We start from the raw sequence: 11,179 nt of genomic DNA on the forward strand, positions 1-11,179 counted from the left end.
GCTAGACCTCCTCCCCCAGCCTCATCTTCCCTCCAGGGAGCCTTCTGGAACCCTTTCCTGGTGCCAGCCTTTGTGTGAGTGCGGGCAGTGGTGGAAAGTAAGGGACTGATAAGAGGGGCAGGAGCCAGGCACCAAGCAAACCAGCCTGGGGCCAGCTTCCCACACTGCACAGCCCAGCAGGACAGAGAGGAGAGGAATAGAGCCCTGCCAAATGCAGCTTGTCCCCAGCTGCCCCCGCAGCCCTGCCAGCCCATCCCTCTTCTGGGCTCCTCTCCCTTGAAGAGAGCATGCACATTGCCTGCTGGCTAATGTTTCATCATTGCTTCTCCTTCCAAAATCATTTTCACTTCAAACGAGAACGAAGCGGGGAGTCCAGTTTGGGTGGGGTGGGGGAACAAAAACGAGGGAAGGGAGGATGTCCACAGATGCTCTCCCTGCATTTCCCTGTCCTACATTTGGGACACGAACCAGGAAATTCCACTCTTGAAGGGTACAGGCCAGCAAGAGGGTGGGGCCTAGAGGGGCACTTACTTACAGTGAGCCAGGCCATGTGGCTTCAATTCCTGCCTCCCCCACTGACTTATTTTAACCATGTCCTGCCCCAGCTCTGTGCCTTGGCTTCGGTCCCTGTAAAAACAGAGACCATCACACTTGAAGAGTAGAGGAATTTCCAGGCTGGCTCAGAACCTCTGGACTTTCCAACCCAGTACTCCAGGTGATCTGGGGTGATATATTGTCTTTGAGATACTTACCTTAAAGGTAAGGCATAGCCAATATTCTCATAGAAGTCATTGAAATATGTTTTTGCATGACTTGCCTATGAGTAATTCATATTACATTTCTTGGAAGGGAAGGACGGGAGGGAGGGAGAGAATTTGGAATTAAAAGAATTTTTACATATTAAAATAAATAGCAAAAATTTTTTAGAGAAAGGGGAAGGGGGGGGGCAACTGGATGCTCAGTGGATTGAGAGTCAGTCCTAGAGATGGGAGGTCCTAGGTTCAAATCTGGCCTCAGACACTTCCCAGCTGTGTGACCTGGGCAGGTCATTTAACCCCCATTGCCTAGCCCTTAACACTCTTCTGCCTTGGAGTCAATATACAATATTACTCCAAGATGGAAGGTAAGAGTTTTTAAAAGGAAAGAAAGAAAGAAAGAAAGAAAGAAAGAAAGAAAGGAAAGAAAGAAAGAAAGAAAGAAAGAAAGAAAGAAAGAAAGAAAGAAAGAAAGAAAGAAAGAAAGAAAGAAAGAAAGAAAGAAAGAAAGAAAGAAAGAAAGAAAGAGAGAGAGAGAGAGAGAGAGAAAGATGAGAGAGAGAGAGAAAGAAAGAAAGAAAGAAGAAAGAAAGAAAGAAAGAAAGAAAGAAAGAGAGAGAGAGAGAGAGAGAGAAAGAAAGAGAGAGAGAGAAAGAAAGAAAGAAAGAAAGAAAGAAAGAAAGAAAGAAAGAAAGAAAGAAAGAAAGAAAGAAAGAAAGAAAGAAAGAAAGAAAGAAAGAAAGAAAGAAAGAAAGAAAGAAAAGAAAGAAAGAAAGAAAGAAAGAAAGAAAGAAAGAAAAAAAGAGAGAGAGAGAGGGAGGGAGGGAGGGAGGAGGAAGGAAGGAAGGAAGGAAGGAAGAAGGAAGGAAGGAAGGAAGGAAGGAAGGAAGGAAGGAAGGAAGGAAGGAAGGAAGGAAGGAAGGAAGGAAGAGAAAGAGGGAAGGAAAGAAGGAAGGGAGGAGGGAGGAAAAGGAGCTATTTATGACTGACATTTATTCGTTTGTCTAAGTACATTCTGAATCAATTTTCACATATATAATATATATGTATATATAATGTGTGTGCATGTGTACATGTTAAGGCCTACTCTACTGTTAGGATGCTAGATTAAGGTTGTGGAAAGAATAAGTACTTATTCTATGTGCTCACATAGCTCAGAAGCTGCCATCTAATTCTAGCTGGCCTATTCAATATGGGTAGGTCTCGCTAGCCTTGACCAAAATGACTTTGCTGGAAGGTTGGAGGAAATAAATGTTTTCTTTCGTTGTGAAGCCCTTTTTCATGGCCTAATGTGGCAGGCACTGTGCTGGGTCCTGGAAATGCAAAGACAAAGATGAAACACACCCTGCCCTCAATAAGCTTACTGGGAATACTCAGCATGAACCCAGAGAAGTAAACTCAAGGAGGGAGAAAGAGCATAAACAACCAGAGAGAAGGCTTCCTAGAGGAAATGGCATGTTACTTTTAAATGAAGATAAAGATTCTGAGAGGTAGAGATAGAGAAAAAAACGCATTCTGGGCCAGGGAGGATTTCAAGGAGATGGAAGATAGAACATTTAAACAGCAACTGGTTGTCCAGCTTAATAGGAATGTAGAATACTATGAAAGAAGACTGGGAAAATAGGCTTATAAGATCATACATTTTGAGCTATATGGGTATATTGGAATCAGATTATGAAAGGCTTGAGTGCCAAGCAATCACAGATTTTGAGCCAGAAGGAACCTTGGTGACAATCCTGCCTAACTCTTTAACTTTACAGATGAAAAAACTGAGGCCCAGAAATATTAAGTGACTTGCTTGAAGACACAAGGCCTTAAATGTTTGAAGAAATTTATATTTTATCCTAGACAATAAAGATCCACTGGACATTTCTGAATAAAGAAATGACATGGTCAGACCTAGGCCTTAAAAAAGATAATTTTGTCTGGGCAGGGTGGCAGCCTCCTATAATCTCTGCTATGGGAGAGGTTGAAGTTAATGGATCACTTGAATTTAGGTTCTGAGCTGTGGTGAAGCTAAAGCTGACCAAGAGTCTGCACTAGGCCTCTGCCTGGGAGCACAGCGGTCACCAGGCTATCTAAGGAGGGGCAAACTGCCCTGGTCAGAAATGGATCAGGTTAAAGCTTCTGTAGGCCATTAAGCAGTCACTGTATTTCTAGCCTGGGTCAATTAGGGAGACACAGTTTTCCTCTCTCCTGTCTCATATAATTTTGGGAACTATTGCAGGCTGGATTAAAGCAGATGAGTGGCATAGTGGAGAGTCAGATAGTCATAATCAACAATTAATAATTTAAGTGTTTACTATGTTCCAGGAATAGGGCTAAGTTCTAGAAACATAAAAAAAAGCAAAACACAGCCTCATTCCAAAGGAGCTCATAGTCTAATAGGCAGAGCACTGAACACACACATATGCCCCTCTGTTTCTGAGTTCTCTAACTCTATCAGAGCACAGAAAGTCCTGAATCTCCCAAGAAATATCTTCCTTGAAATCCACAGAATCCTCTGCCTCATTAGGTATTCATTCATTTTCCTTTGTCTTGCAGTATTTATTCAAATATGTCTAAAATTTTTACCTGATCTGAAGGCAACATTCCCTTTTGTTAATTCCCTCTTATTAATATCATCCAAAATGGTGTGAACTCTCCCCTATTTATTCTTTAGATTTTAGCCGCCAGGAATATATACACCCCCACTTAATCCTTAAGTTGAAGGGGGGTCTATGACCCATGTATGCTATTGAGTGACAAAATAAAAACAACTGATTGCCCCCTGGACAGTCCAAAGCAAAGTTAAAGCTGCCATTGGTCCACGTAAAAGTGGACCAAAGGCACAGGAAATGATGCTAAGAACTGTCTTTAAATATGGTAGTAACTTCCTGTGAGGAGTTTCTTCCCCTTTGAACTTGGCCTTGAAGAAGCTTGGGCTGGAAGCCTCAGACTCTTCCTTTGGACTGACATGTGGGTGAGTGAAAAAAGGCTGACTCCCTTTCCTTGGCTTTTCTGGAAGCACTAGCCTCCAGAGAGGCCCCTTGTCTTGGAGGAGGCCTTGTGACTAGAAGCCTTGTTTAATTAACCTCTGTGCCCCCCTTTGCTGGGACCTCTGCAGCCCTGCCTGGTTTGGATCAGGTCAGAGTAGTTCTCTCTCTCTCTCTCTCTCTCTCTCTCTCTCTCTCTCTCTCTCTCTCTCTCTCTCTGTCTCTTTTCTTTACTCTCATTTTCTTTACTTTCACTCTCTTTATAAATAAACTACCATAAAAAGTCATTCTGACTTGAGTAATTAATTTGGAATTAAGTAATTAATTCCTGGTACAACATACTCTTAAATATTCAGTCCAACCACGGTTTTACCCCTTACAATGGTTTATATTTGTGTTCAAGGTCTTTAATGCAGTTTTCTTCTTCCTGAGAGTTTTTAAAATTTCAGTAATTTTTTCCCTCATAGTCCCTGATAACTCACTTTCTGACTCTTTCCCCTTTGATGGCAATTTCCCTAGGAACTGGATCTCAAAGCATTCTTCCACACTCAGAAATGCATGCTTCACTGGCTTATGTTTCTGCTCTCAGTGACTATGGGGAGGAAAAGAACTAGATGTCTTCTTTTGCCAGGCTTTTGTGGAGGGCTACACCGTCACACACATACATCCCTGTGTTTTGTAGTTCTCTAATTTTACTCTGTTGGAGCACAGAGCTCTGGCATGCTGCTTCCACCGTTTGGGGACATTTGTGCTATTTGGATCTTGTAGGCACTGGGAGGAGGGAGGAGTAGCATGTAGAATTGAGAAAACAGATGTAAAACACTTTGCCAACCTCAAGGTGCTATATAAATTCTAGATATAGTCATTATTATGGATCAGGTGGAGGAGCAAAAGCAGAGGCTATCAATAGGAGGCTATTATAATAATACAGGGAAGATGTGATCAAGGTTTGATCTCACTGTGAGTGGAAAAGTGATGAATATGAGAGATGCGCAATTCTCTGGATTCCTTCTTCTTTTTCTCTCCCTTCAACTCTAACTCCTCTTAGACTTTGCCTTCTTTACTAAGACTTACCTCTTGTACTCTACCCCAAGACCAGTGCTCCTCCTCCAGCTTCAATTATCATCAGCAAAATCTGACAACTGATGAGATATATGTAGGTAAGAGAGAGTGAAGAGTCCATCTTGACTCTGAGATTGCCAGGTTAGGTAACTGAGAGGCTAAGGGTGCCCTCAACATAGCTAGGTAAGTTTGGAGGAGAGGTGGGCTTTGGAAGGGAAGATGAGTTCCATTTTGGACATGTTGAGTGTGAGATACCAATGGGGCATTCAGGTGAAAATGCCAACAAGCAAATGATAATGGAAAACTAGATTTCAGAAGGGAGATTAGGGATGGATACCAAAATTTTTGTTGAATTTAGGAGTGATGATGAGATCATTGAGTGTATATACATATATGTTGAGAGAAAAGAAAGAGGACCAAGAGAGAAAATGGGGGAGGAGAGAGAGAGAGAGAGAGAGAGAGAGAGAGAGAGAGAGAGAGAGAGAGAGAGAGAGAGAGAGAGAGAGAGAGAGGTCTAAATCAGAGGGACTGAAAAGGAACATTCAACATTCAGACAGACAGGAGGAAAGCCAGGAGACAACAGTGTTGCAGGGGCTGAGGGAGGAGGGAATAAACAGGAGATGATGGTTGACCAAAATTTGCAAAGAGGTCAAAGTGGTTATGTGAAGACTGGGAACAAGCTGGGAGATGAGATTGCTGTTATTCTTTGAGAGAGGAGCTTCAGTAATGTGGTGGGAATTGTAAGAGTTTGAGAAATTAATGGACTAAATGGCAAGGAAATGGAGACTGTGGGTATAGAGGACTTTTTTAGGAATTTGAAAGTGAAATAATAGGTCGAGTTGATAGCAGGGTGGAGTGAAGAAGTTCTTGTTTTGGTTTGGTTTTGTATTTTTTAGAATAAGCAAAACCTGAACATGTTTGTAGGTAGTAGGGGAAAAGCAGGCAGAGAGAGACTGAATATAAGAGAAGGGGGAATGCTTGAAGGAGCAAGCTCTCAGAAGAGTTGGGAAGAGATGGAATCCAGTGTACTAGCTGACAGGACACTTAAGCAAGGATAAAGGAAAAGAGAATGAGTAATGATGAAGAAGGGATTTGAAGTGTGTAACAGTAGAAATAGGGGAGATCTACACAATAGATGGCCTCGGTATTCTCAGTAAAATAGGATACAAGGTCATTTGCTGAGAGGGAATAAGGAGAAAATAGCATAGGGAGCTAGAGAAGTGGGGAAGTTTGAAACAACTGATTCAAAGGGACATGATAGAGAACCAAATAGGGAAGAATAAAAGGATTGTTGCACAGCACGGAAGGAGCCAGGTAAGATTAGATAGCATCAGCTCACTCAGAACTTAGCACTCAGTACAGTGGTGGGACTTTTCCAATTGTGGTTTATCAGCATGGAAGGAGGAACAGAGAAGACAGATAAGACAGTGGAAATGAGGTGAGAACTATTAGGCCTTGAACAACTGTGGCCCAACTGTGGCCCAAGGACAGGAGTTTCAAGGATGGCAAGCAATATTTAAGGAGAAGGAAGAAATCCAGAGAATATAATATTTTTCATATTCATCCCCTTCTTTGCACTCACACTTCTTTGCACTGTGTGCAAGGTCAATCTGAAGGAAGAGATACTGGAGAAGGGAGATCTGGTATTCAGTATGTTATCCAGTGACCAAGATCTAAGGGGATAAGAACTAGCACTAGAATGGTAATAAAACAATGAAAAAGAAGGGATGGGATGCAAAAGATACTGGGAAGGAAAAAGCCACGGGAAGTGATCATTGACTAGATGTTTAAGACAAAATTATGAACTGAAATGCCTAAAAAATTATATCGCTGAGAGAAGAAGCTAAGAGAAGGAGCAGATTTGAGAGAAGGAAATAATGAGTTTGGTTTTAAGCGTATCAAGATTGAAGTACTGGCAAAAAAAGCTGGCAAAGATGCATAAGAATCTAAGATGTAAAGCTGAAAGGGACCTCAGATATGCTCTTTGCCTCTTGATATGGGAAGCCTTGGTGTGGAGGTGACAATGAAAACCATGGGAGTGGATGAGATCACCAGGGGAGAGAATGTGAGGAGCAAAAAGAAGAGGGCATGTCCTCATCTTACCTCTGGCTCCAGATGTGGCCCAGCCCCGTTCAGGTACAATGAGCCCCTGAAATGATTCAGCAAAGTCTAGGTGAGCCCTGAAAGGAAGCATTGTGTACCATGAAGATCAATTCCCAGTGAAGGAAACTGAAACTCTCCTGGGGACCAGCAGGCAGGCGCCTGAACCAGCAACCCATACCCCCACAGTCCTTGCACATAGTAACCATCAACAAATATTTGTTCAGAGACTGAATCCTTTCCTGTCTGCCCTACCACACCCCCACACCAACTCCATTATCCCTAGTGTCTAGCATCTTCAGTCTCTCTCTTTAGTGGCTCCTTTCCCATTATGTTCAAATACACTCAATTCTCCTCATTTTTTAAAAGAACCTCCCTTTATGTCTTACCTTTCTTACAGGCAGACCTCTCACATAAGAACATCCTGGCTCCATTTCCATGCCAACTTACCCTTTTTCTGTAATCTGACACCATCTTTTGGAAACTATACTCTTGGGATCCACCATTGACTTCCTCTTTGCCAAGTTGAATGGTTTTTTTCTCAGTCCTCACTCCATTTGGACTGCCCTGAAGCATAAAATGACCACTTTGTCGTGAAATATCTCACTTCCATGAAGCTTCTCTGACCATGCCTGCCTCCAGCAACCCATTTTCCCTCCACATTTCTGAACTCCTGTAACAAAATCCTAGCATATTAGAGTTACAAGGGGACTCCAGAGGTCATGTAGTCAACACTATACCTGAACAGGAATTTCCTCTACCATTTATTTAACAAATGGCCATGTGGCTTCTACTTAAAGACCTGAAATAATAGGGAGCTCACTACCTAATGCAACTTATTCATACTTTGGGACTGCTCTAATGTGTTGTCTGTATCACTGATTTGACGTTAATAATATATATTGCCTCTCATAGTTATTTAATTTAGCGTGTCTTCATGTCTTATTTTTCCCATATAGGACATCCATGTGTGGGAAAGAAAACTATTTAAGTGGAGGGGAGGGGTGGAACCAGACTTTTCCTCCAAATGTGGGGGAGGAACACTTCCTTTTCCTCCCCAATCTTTTCCTACCAAGGCTTCTGTAGACCATGCCGCATGGGGCATCACAAGAGTCAGGCCCCTCTCTCATTTCATTGCCATTGCCCCTCCTCACCCTACAACTACATCCTGGTGCAGCATGTGCCTTCTTCTTGAGGCTCTTGCTTCTTTCCCAGGACCAACCTTTTATCATGAGTATTTGTTCTTCTCCCCACCCCTTACCTACTGTTTTCTCCTACTTCCTCCTTGTACCAAGGAGTTGTCCAGCAAGATTGGACCCATTCAAGATGAGCTAAGCTCTGTACTTCTTGTCTCCTCTCTCCTCTTCACCTTCTCTAAGAGATTGCCAGATAAGACTCAATATATCACAGGGCTTATGTCCCTTTTTTGGGGGTCCATCTTCAATGAAGTTCTTCTCTTCTTTTGTACAATCACTGTAGTTTTCCATTGCTCTGCTCCCCTCCCCCATCTCCTTTAGAGGGTCAAACAGGGGAATTATAGTTGACAGTAGTAGCAAGACAGAGTAAGGGGACTCTCCAGCTGAACACAGTTTGAAAGATAAGCACAGAGTTTCATGGGGTAAGGGGGAATCAAAAGCAAAACTGCACACAGAGTAGTCCTAGCCAACACCCCCAACCTCACCCCCACTGCACCAGGTTCAGCAATTGGGAATAGGCTAATTTTGGAATCATAGGATGTGAACTACACCAACAAAAGAGCATCTCAGACCCTTCCCTTAAAGTCCCAGGCCCTGGCACCAGCCTGCAGTGAGGCCCAGAAATCCATAGCACTGGGCCCTTTCAAGGCTGCCCTACCTCAGTGAAGACCTAGCCTCAGGGAAAAATAGCTCACAGTGCTGAACCCTGCAAGCCAGAAGCATAGGAAACAAAATCAGCAAGCAGTCCACAGGCAAAAAAAAAGTTTGGGAAAATGAGCAAACAGCAAAAGAAACATTTAGCACTCAAAAATTTATATGAGGATAAAGAGCAAAGCACAGAACCAACAGGGAATGGGGAGATCCAAGCAACTACGTGCAAAACTTTTAAAAATGGGAATTGGTCTCAAGCTCTGGAAGAACTCAAAAAGGAATTAAAAATTCAAATAAAGCAGGTCAAAGAAAAATGGTAAAAAAAAATTAAAGTAATGGAAAGGAAAATAATAGCTTAAAAAGCAAAATTGGCTAACTGGAAAAAGAAACCCAAAAATCCAATGAAGAAAAGAGAACCATGAAGAGTAGTGTGGAAAGGAAACTAGACTAACAGTTGATTGGGGAAGGGGCAACTGGGAGTGGCAGTTGGGTCTTGTGACTAGCACTTCCTTCCTGGTGTGGGGTGGAGAGAGGAGCTTGTTCAGCCCAGTCTGGTGTGGTGTTCCTCTTCTTGGTTCAGCCCGAAGATTCAAGCCCAATCTCTTCTGAAGGTCAGAACTGTTCTTGTTTGCTTTCGGTCAACTGCTAAGATTCTGAATGAGACAAAGCAGGACTGATATAGAGTAGACGGGAGTGGGAGAAACTCTCCACCAGCCTCTGGGGCCTGGACTTTTCTCAGCTCTGAAGCTGAGAAAAAACTCCAATCCCAACTGGTTAATAAACTTGAATTTGAATTCGCAGTCAGATAAGTGGACTATCTTTTCTGGGCATAGAGGGAGCTGAACTTCAGTTCAGTCATTGTAGGACAAACAGTCCTTATCGGACCCCTGCTGTTTCCTCTCAGCAGGGGGCATCTCCCTCCTTTGCTTCACTGAGCAATATTCCCTCTCTCCCCTCAACTCCTTCATACCCCATACAAACCTCCCATTATCCCCCTGTTTTCCAATCCTCCATTTCCTTTCCCAATAAATATTATAGTAGAATGGATTAAATGTAAAAGGAGGACCGAAAAGTCATGGAAGAAATTCAGTCTTTAAAAATTAGAATTGGTCCTAGGTTCAAATCTGGCCTCAGACACTTCCTAGCTGGGTGACCCTGGAGAAGTCACTTAACCCCCATTGCCTAGCCCTTACCATTCTTCTGCCTTGGAACCAATACACAATATTGATTCCAAGACAGAAGGTAAAGGTTTATTTAAAAAAAAATAGAATTGGGAAATAGAAGCCAATGACTTCATGAGACATCAAGAAACAAAAAAACAGTATCAAAAGAATGAAAAAATTGAGGAAAATATGAAAAATTTCATTGAAAAAACAACAACCTGAAAATAGATCCAAGAGAGACAGTGTAAGAACTATTAGAATACCTGAAAGTCATAATAAAAAAAAAGCCTAGACATCATACGATAAGAAATTATCAAAGAAAACTGCCCTGATATATTGAACAAAGCGTTAAAATAGAATTTGAAAGAATCCCCAGATTACCTTCATCAATAAATTACCAAATGACAATTCCCAGGAATGTTATAGCTAAGTGCAAACGCTCCCAGGCTGAGGAGAAAATACTGTAAGCAGTCAGAAAGAAACAATTCAAATATCATTGAGCCCCAGTCCATGTTACACACAATCTGGCAGCTTCTACTGCTTGAAAAACTGGAAGGGTTGGAATATCATATTCTAGAAGGCAAGGGAAATGGGTTTACAACCAAGAATCATCTACTCATCAAAACTGATTATATTCTTTCAGAAGAAAGTATGGTCATTTAATAAAATATAAGAATTCCAAGTATTCCTGAAGGAAAGACTAGACAAACAGAAAATTTGATGTCCAAATACAAAATTCAAGAGAAGTATAAAAAGGTAAATAAGAAAGAGAAAAAATGTAGGGGTTTCAATAAGGTCAAATAGCTTATATTCCTATATGAAAAGATGATATCTGCAATTCTTAGAGAGTGTTATATTATGATAGTAATTAGAAGTATACATAGACAAGAAGTATGGTAATAAGTTGTTTAGGATGATATGTAAAAAAAACTAGGGGTGAAAAAGAGGATTGTAATAAGAGATATGGGAAGAGAGAATTAAAATGGGGTAACTTATATCACATAAAGAAGCATAGGGTGGGGGGGTGGAATACTATTACCGTAGATGGGAAGATGAGGGTGGTGATGAGTAATACATAAACTTTACTCTCATTGAAATTGGCCCAGAGAGGGAAGGATAGCCAGATTCCTTGGAGTATTGAATCTGATCTTACATTAAAGAGAGGTAGAAGAATAAGAAAGGGGGTGTTGAGGAGAAGAGTAATATGAGGGAGAGGGAAGGGAGGGTGTGACTGAAAGCAAAACACTGGTGTGTGAAAGGAAAAAGTGAAAGGAGAA

This window comes from Monodelphis domestica, chromosome 1, assembly GCF_027887165.1.
Source record: "Monodelphis domestica isolate mMonDom1 chromosome 1, mMonDom1.pri, whole genome shotgun sequence".
Classification (NCBI taxonomy): Eukaryota; Metazoa; Chordata; class Mammalia; order Didelphimorphia; family Didelphidae; genus Monodelphis; species Monodelphis domestica.